Source organism: Pyxicephalus adspersus, chromosome 11 (assembly GCF_032062135.1).
Source record: "Pyxicephalus adspersus chromosome 11, UCB_Pads_2.0, whole genome shotgun sequence".
NCBI lineage: Eukaryota > Metazoa > Chordata > Amphibia > Anura > Pyxicephalidae > Pyxicephalus > Pyxicephalus adspersus.
This window is the reverse complement of record NC_092868.1, coordinates 8,334,994-8,343,682: the sequence shown is the minus strand read 5'-3', so window position 1 is coordinate 8,343,682 and position 8,689 is coordinate 8,334,994. Positions and strand designations below refer to the sequence as shown.

General features: G+C 39.7%; 1 long non-coding RNA gene across 1 annotated transcript in view; it reads left to right on the top strand.

Annotated features, from left to right (window-relative positions):
- The first annotated feature begins 759 nt into the window (after positions 1 to 759).
- LOC140341025 (uncharacterized) overlaps positions 760 to 8,689 on the top strand; it is a 41,304-nt gene continuing 33,374 nt past the window's right edge. Inside the window, exon 1 of the long non-coding RNA XR_011922789.1 lies at positions 760 to 1,141. This is a non-coding gene — a long non-coding RNA (uncharacterized lncRNA). The remainder of the gene's footprint in view (positions 1,142 to 8,689) is intronic.

Sequence of the window (8,689 nt, the reverse complement as noted above, 5' to 3'; positions counted from 1 at the left end):
TTTTATATAAAACCCTCTCAGTTTTATATCAATAATATTTGCTATTACCTATTTTTCATATCCGTCTTCCTATCCTCAGATTACCTATTTTTGCCTTTAATTATCCTTCCTAAGCAACTATGTTATTATTCTTACAGAAAGGTTTTTGCAGTCTTGTACTAGGTTAACCACAAGTGACTGGTTACTTTCACTGCCTCTCGAGATTCACTGTGCCAGACTGTTCCCATTAGTAATGTCTTATCTTCTTCTCGGGCGGACAATCTCCAGAGACCGACCCTACCCCCAACCTCGCTGGCGACTCAGATTTATGAAATATCCTTTACTATTATCTTCTAATATTTCCTTTTGAGTTAGAACACCTTATCAGGTAATTACAATAATGAGTGATCCGTAGATTAAACTCTAAACATTTACAGGAAGAGTTAAAGAAAAGAAAATTGTGGGCTGATAAAATTTCCACAATGGCGCTGCTGTGGCGGTAGGCCAGAATATTCCTTCTTTTTATAAAATTCAATTTCTTTTCCTTTTTGATGTTATTTCTACACTCCTGTCGTCTCTCCCCTGTCACCTTCACCTCTTCAATTTTTTTTCCCTTTGCCTTTATCTGCTTTTTTTCTCTCCCGGTCTCCCGCCCTCCTTTTTTTTTGTCCTTCCCACCCCTTCTAGGCTTCTCGATGCATTGTCAAAGCCAATGCCATTATAGCTTTCTCTCTCTCTCTCTTCAGAGCCCCCCCCCCTCCACATCCCTCCCTCCTCTTCCTCCCACACCCCCTCTTCCACTAAAACACAGCTAGCAGCCATCCACAAAGTCAGATCATGCGAAAAGCAACTGAGCTTGAGCTAGCTCTTATCCTTTTCTTCCTTTCATCCAGCCAAACCCAGGAGTTGGAAAGCAGACAAGATGAAAACACGTGCTTCCAAAATTCCTTCACCCCCATACAGCGCCAGAGAGGAATAGAGAAGCACCGCTGCGTGGGGTTAACCAGCCAAGCCTGCCGCAAGGCCATTTCTATGTTTAGTAAAAGCGCAAAAGAAAAAAATCTATTTTCCCACCCTGACAACATCTGGACTGTCGACTGTAAAAATTTCAACAATCCGCGATGTGGATTTCACTTTAACTTTGAAGTGAAGATAATGAAATGTAAGTTTTGCTACATTGTTTCATAATGATTTGAAGGGGGAAATTGGAATCATTAGAGTGGTCTGGAATTTTGTATAATGGGAGGGGTGGGGGGGCGTAACCACGAGGGGCTAAATCAAAAACTTATATGCATTTATTAATTTTTTAAAAATGTATGTTACGGTCGATCTACTCGATGGCAGTCGCCAGAACGTGTTGGGATGGGTAAGGTTTTTAAGAGGCGCTTGTCTTGGTTTCTAGGTCACTGGTACGGACAGGGATCCCCCACATAGCGTATCAGCACGTTAGATCATTATTGTAAGCGGTGCCATCTATAAGAAGGGCACGTGGAAACTGGAATGAGTTTCTGTGTTTGTAATTTTGAGTTTCTTTCAACAGCGTTTAAATAAGTGCAATGTCTTGTGACCGACGTGTGTTGTGAGTGTGTTCCGTCTTCTTAAAGTGAATAATCTCTGGCATGGAACGATGTGAATATTAATCGACTTGGAAGTGCGACAATATCAGCCATTTTTGTTACTGGAAAGGGCACGTGGGTCTGGTATTCTGAGATCTTGCTTAATGAAGCTTTTGGATTAAAATCATCCGAAACGATATACAAAGGGGGGCAAAGTGTACCGTACTAATAGCTGGCTGGTATATTCTTCTCCGGTCATCAGGTTGTACCTGGTTGCATTGATAAAGGGGGAGTTTATATTGAAGGCATTCCTTATGATGCAACGTATGGGGGGCTGCGCAGTGTACGTCAGGGGGAGTTTAGGGGGGGTTGTTCTTCATATAAAAAGACATTCCAACCATTGTACAAAGCACGTGGTTCTTGTATTGTGAAGATGTGGGGGTACGAATTCCAGATTTCCTTTCTTACTGTATCCTGCGGGTACAGTAAAGGAAAAAATATTCTACTTATTAACCCTTTGCCCGGGCGACGGTGCCGCACTGCAGTGCAATACCCTGCAGAGCCTTTCAGGCGCTGAAGAAGTTAATCAGAAAAGGTTGCAGAAAGGGATGCTCTTTTAATATTTCCCCCCATTCCATTGTATCGTCAAGTCACGTGCCGGCTCCTCTCCCCCCACCTTTTTTCTGAGAAGCTGCAATTCCGAAACTCATTGTAAGACAAGCTAGTAGTGAGAGGTAGCAAAGACCAGGGGGCCACTTAAGAAAGGTATGGAATTCATACAGACCTTGCGACGGGTCATGGATTAACCTATTTAGGCCTGGAGAAATGATTTTCTTGTATTCTGTCTTGAAATCGACGATTTATCGAGACGACTTAACTGATCAGTATTCAGTCTTGGTTTATGTGAGATGGTTAATTAAGTATTACATTTTGAAGGGAGGCACGGATTAAGCTACTTCTTGACCTTTTCTGGTTTAGGCCCTTTGCCGGTTTGGTCTGCCGTAGTTTGAGCCTGAATTCCTTTGGAGAGCCGAGGCTTGGCCTATTCTTGGTAATCATTTTATGTTTAATGCTTAGCCATTTTTAGTGTCCTTTCGGTCAAATTTGATCAAACTGTATGATTTCACTTCATCTCTAACAAACCTTTTTTTTTTTGGAACGCTAAGTAGAAGACCCCCAAGGGGGAAGGATAATTAATTGTCTTTATCTGGTTTTTAAAATTGAATTTAAGGCGAATTTAAAAGAGGCCCAGGAATCCACTTATAAAATTCCACAGGACCCGACTGCAATTAAGTATGGTTCTATTAATATTACCACATAATGTGATGTTAATTTTAATACTTCTGATATCATCATGAAGGACATATTACAAGAATCAAAAGGTTGTCGTAGAAAAAACGCAATTACAAAATTAGTTGGTCGGGTGAAACAAAATGCTTTTGGAGGCAAATGTATCTGATGTTACATATAGTCAATTAACAATGGTATGAAGCTAAACCCCAAGCTTATAAAAAATACAAAAATGAATGCAGATATATATTCATTAATACAACATTTGAGTTTATTTTAGATGCAAGTAGAGTATTTGAATTTGACCTGGTCTGGACTTGGTTTGCCTTTTCCTGTCTTTGTACAACAAAGCTCAGATTGGGTGAGGGAGAAGCAGTGCAAACGTTTGTGCTCATATGCTAACAAAGGATATGTGGATTGAAGAAAAAAGCAGAAGGATTAGCTCTCCAGTCACCAGCTTCTCTATTTACTGTCCATTCACAGGTTCGGACGGGACAAGACTAGAAAGTGTTACTTAACTATAGTAGAGAAAGACAGGTCTTCTGCCTTGTAAATCTTAAATTGGCTAGGAAAAATATAAATATTTGTATGGATGTACTTTATCAGTGTATGTAGCTGCTTTAGCTTTCTAACATATTGGCCAGTAGGAGATCCAGTAGACAATTTTGCCAAGTGGATAATCACCATTTAAAGAAAATCAAAAATGGAAGAAATCTTGTACCCCCATTGCTTGCAAACACACTTGACTTCTAATCCAACAACAGATTATTTTCTCTCATTACAATAAGGCAAAATGGGGGTACTCATTGGCCCATTGTGGGTAAAAACTTCTCAATGACTAGGAAAACCAGTCCAAGAAGTTGTGTAGGGCCCATTTTCTCTATACTGTATGCAACCTGACCATGCATACCCCGAACCAATCACAATGGCCTTTTCTCATGGTCATATTATGTTTACTCATGGAGCTGGCATCTCAGGACTGTAACCATCATTTAAGTAAGATTACACGTATATTGGCAACCCAATGGCCGATTGGGTATGAATAACCGGTGCGGATTGCAGAAACAATTGTGCTTTCACTATTTGGTCTATTTATAAGAGATGGGTGAATCTGGGCATATTTGTTGGGCAGAATGCAGATGAAGGAACTGGGCAAATTATCTGCACATATGCCATGAGTGTGCAACAGATTGTAGACTTGGGCAGTGCACATCTTTATAGGAAAAAAATGTTGGATTCACCTTGAGGCAAAAAGTTATAAGCGAGGTCTTCAACATGTGTCACTTAATCAATATGTTAAAGGTAATTAAAATGAGCACCAAATAGGATTTTTTTTCTCAGGGTGAATGTATCAGTTGGGTTCCTTACAAAATATGCAAATGGTTCAGGGATGAATATATGGTACATCTTAGAGGAACCCAAGATGGGACTTTAATATGGAACCCAAGATGGTGCTCATCTTTTTAGATCTCTAAAGCAATATTCAGCTTTTCGTTGGAGTTTCCATATCAAAGTAGAAACCCCATCTTTTTCTACCCACTGTGAAAATGTTAGGTTTTTTCAACAGTCATAAGCAGGGCAAAGAAAATGTAGAAAATGAAGGACCTACAGAAGGCCCAGGGAAGTTGCCAATGTTGGGTCTGAGATCTATTGTGGGTGTTTCACCCAGAACTCCATATTCATATATACTTTTCTTCAAAAAGAACGCGGTTCTTTATGTATGCTGATGTGGTGTTGGAAAGAAATCACTACATGATTGTTTATTAACACACCAGCCCAGCCATACCCCCATCTACAGAGATAAAGAATCCCTATGCATATTGTTAGGTTTTTCACCATTGCCTTGTAATATTGCATGCAGGTTTTTAAATGGTTCAACACTGCATGACACACTTTTCTTAATGCAACAAAGAGCGTGGATCGTTCCTATTGTTCTTGTACACTGCAGTGCATTGTGGTGCTATGAAAAATTAATGGAAACGCACTGTTGCTGGTTATTTGCCCTCGATGCACGGGTGTTAAAAAGCCCTACAGTTACACGCCAGAGAAAATCTGAAACTGTGGAATTGATGGGCCATAGTTTATTTATTCTATGTATCTGGATTTCATATTTGAGTTACTTGACTTCCTTGAGCCAACACCCTACCTAACATTCTGCCGCAGGGAAAGTTTTAGACAAATTAGGGCCCTAAGTTCACAGCATTCCAGATCCCTATACCCTTTGCCATTCTATCAATGGGGCCCTGGACATTTGCCTGGTTTGTCCTGCCTTAAAACCACCCTTCATGTCCCGCTGGGAAGATTCCTGTCCTCCATTTGTCCTGGTGACCATTGGCACTGGGACAAAAATGAAGTTAAATCTAAAATGTTACAGCTGTCACTAAAACAGGCAAGGGGAAGACTTTCAATTGGGACCCCTGGTCCAAACGAAACTGTCTAGGATGGGAGGTCCACTCCCATCAATCTCTTGCATCAATGTGTTCTTGGGAGAAAGATATAGTTCTTAGAACGTAAGATTATTCTGGACTGGTAAGAGTAGACTCTGAATGTCATACTTAGTCTGGCAACAGAAAAGTATTAAAGTACGATTGACGCTTATATAAAACGAACCTCAGGGTTCCTTCAGGGTTGAAAAGAGTTGCAGTAACTGTGGCTGACTGATGTCCTATTGGATAATGCCTGCATAGTTCTGGGACCAACACCACTTGGTAAATACAACTGAATGACTACAATGATGTTTTTAGGTGTTTATTAAGGTATTATTCTAGCCATTACTGTAGGTGGTGGAGGGGGGGTGTGTTCCTCCTACTGACCACCAGAAAATTAGATTTTCTTTCCTAAAGATCTCATAACAATTGAGGTTCCTCAAGACCTGGAAATTATTCAAAGCTTTCTCAAGAATAAAAAGGTTGAGAAAAGTTGTTTTGTTGTATTCCCCTTGACTGTTATGTTAATGGTTATGTAGGATGATGAAGGCAGGGGCACACCAGCTGGGACAACACAGACAGCTTTTAAACATAACCTTTACCCCCCCCCCAATGTGAATCCCCTCATACATTGGTGGTAAGAGTACCAAATTCATAGACAGCTGAAAAGAACATTGGTATCATGCCACAGGATCCACCAAGTGGCTTGCAGCTATGTGAGCACTATCAGATATAAGGTTAATCGATCACAGCTCATGGAACCCCAAGCAACACCTTGAGGAATCCTGGGGTTCCAAAGAACCCGGGTTGAGAATGGCTGCCCAATAATATTCTGTCTTCAGGGTAGTGAAAGATGGGGTGCAGGAGTTGGAAACAGCACAGACCTGCCCATGAAGGGAAATGGAGGAAAGAAAATCTGTGAAAAGGAACTGACTCTTCCTATGGCAGGCATGTTTAACGGCACATTTCAAGGTAATTAATTATGTTTAAGCTGGCGACAGGTTTAACCAAAGACACCAAAAGGCAGAAGTGTGAATGTACACTAACTGCAAGCAAGCTGGATAATTCTAAATATTTGTTTTGCAATCAGTCAGTGAGAAACATTTCTAAAGGCCAGTGTTAGCATTAGGCTTGTTATCTAAATAGAGAAAGCACTGTGTAAATGTTTACACATGGGCCATAAATCATAAGCATGATTATTTTAAAGCACACTGGACTTGACCTTGCTTACTCTGCAGCCACATTAACTTCAGCCACCAAATCCCAGAGGGGATCCTCCTACAGTCCTAAAATAGTCATTGTTACAATGTTTCTTGGTAGGGACAATGCAGGGGGCCTGGAGGAAGTCTATGTGACCAAATTGCTACATTCACACACATGTTCCATTAAGCCTTTGTGTCAGTTTGAATGCAGGTTGTGGCATCCGCCTTGTCTTAATTGTATACACATTATATACCTATAAGGGTCATTTTATTGGCATTGCAGCAACAACTTATTGTTTAATGCAATCCGTGACATTAGTGTGATGCTTTGCCATTTGTTTTGGATAGCAAGCCAATGTACCTTCACTGCAGGGCAATGCACTTTGCAGTAGTGCCAGACACGTATCTATAAGCTGAATAAGCATACAGTGTTCAACCCAGAATTTATTTTAAGCTGGATAGGAAGACATTGCAGCAGCTGTATTGTGACCCATCTCTTGAGTAACCACCCAAAAAGAGCCGGGTTGTTACTGAAAAGTGCTGGGTGGTGCGCCCGGCTAAAAGGGCTGGGAGAACATTGAGCACATATGTGTGAATGACCTTTTAAATAGACCCCATAGGGAACCTAAAAAAGTTATTACAAAATGAAGTGAGTGCCATGTTGGTCTGATTTTAAAAAAATAGGAAGCCCCAGTGGAGAACCAATAAAAGCTTAACAGGTAAAACAGAATATTCCCCATGAATAATTGTACTTTGCATTTTTTGTAATCCCATCAGCCAAAGGTCAGTGACTTCCCTTTTCTCCAGTGCAGCTATACAAAGCAGCCTGGTCATGGACCAACCCCTTGTTTGCTGATTGGATGGTTAAAAAGAAAGTCAGCCTATAGGGTTATGAGACCCATTTAGGGCCCATTCTCAATTGCAGCCCATTACACCCCACACCATGCAATGCAGAAGAACTCATGCTACTACCTTTTCCTTTTACCATCCTTCTTTGAAATGCCTAGTGCATCTTCTGTGCAATGTCTCCATCCAGACATTTTCAATGTGCAGCTTCATCTTTTAATCCTGCCATGAAGGTCCCAGAGTCTCTACTTCATGTTATACAGTGACAACACCTTGTTCCAATTTCACAATTGCATTGTCACCCTGTTAATGGCCACACAAGCCGATGTGCTGTTCAATATTTATTGTATCACAGTGCTTACCATCAACAGCAAAAAAATATTATATAGGAGTATAGGTAGACAGAAAATGGCTGCTAGGAGGCTGCAGGAAATCTGATATGCCAATATGCAACGAGGGTAAAAAAAAGTGAACAAATAAAATGTAACACTAAAAAATACAGTAATGTAATTCAGTAGAAGTTTACATGTTCTCTTTTACATAAAAAGTTATAAATATTAAAAAAAAAAAACGTATGGCCTCCCTTACCCTGTACTATGCTATAACAGCGCTCTAGTGTGCACTTACAAAGACCCCCCCTTAATGTTCCATAGGCACTTCTTACATTCCCAGTTGCCACAAATGACTTTGAAATAAGCAGAAATAAAACTCGCTCTATCTCTATATAACGAGGGTGAGATAAGAAGCACGAGGCCTCAGGGGAGCTGCATCCTCAGCTGACATTTGCCGGCCTCTCACATAACAACCAAATTCACCCTACATACCCTGAGAGTTTCACTCCGTCACCTCGAATACCCTTTAATCTCCGCTATCATACCTCTCCATTCACTGCCAACATTAACCATCTGGAGTACACAGCATAGGATTATCTAGTTACTGACTGCTGAGACTCTTCAGGACACAAAGTAAAAAAAAAAAAATAATACATTTATATATATATATATATATATATATATATATATATATATATAGACCCATTTATATATATTTATTGGGTATATAAAAGTAAAAAAAAAACATTTTGTATGTTTTAAATATAAAATATTTTAACTTTTATATACCCAATAAATACCCATTTATATAGAAATATATAATATGAATAGAAAAATGAATAGAAAAAAATATATATATCTATATATATATATATATATATATATATGTATATAAACCAAAACTGTAGCACTATAACATATATAGCACACTGGGCAGCTTTGAGTATTACATCTCCACCAGTGTACAGAGAATAATTTAGAAGGTGGATTTAGTAGATTTTGGAAAATGGCCATATAGCACAGTGCATAGAATAGGAGAGTCTCCCACAAACAATTTA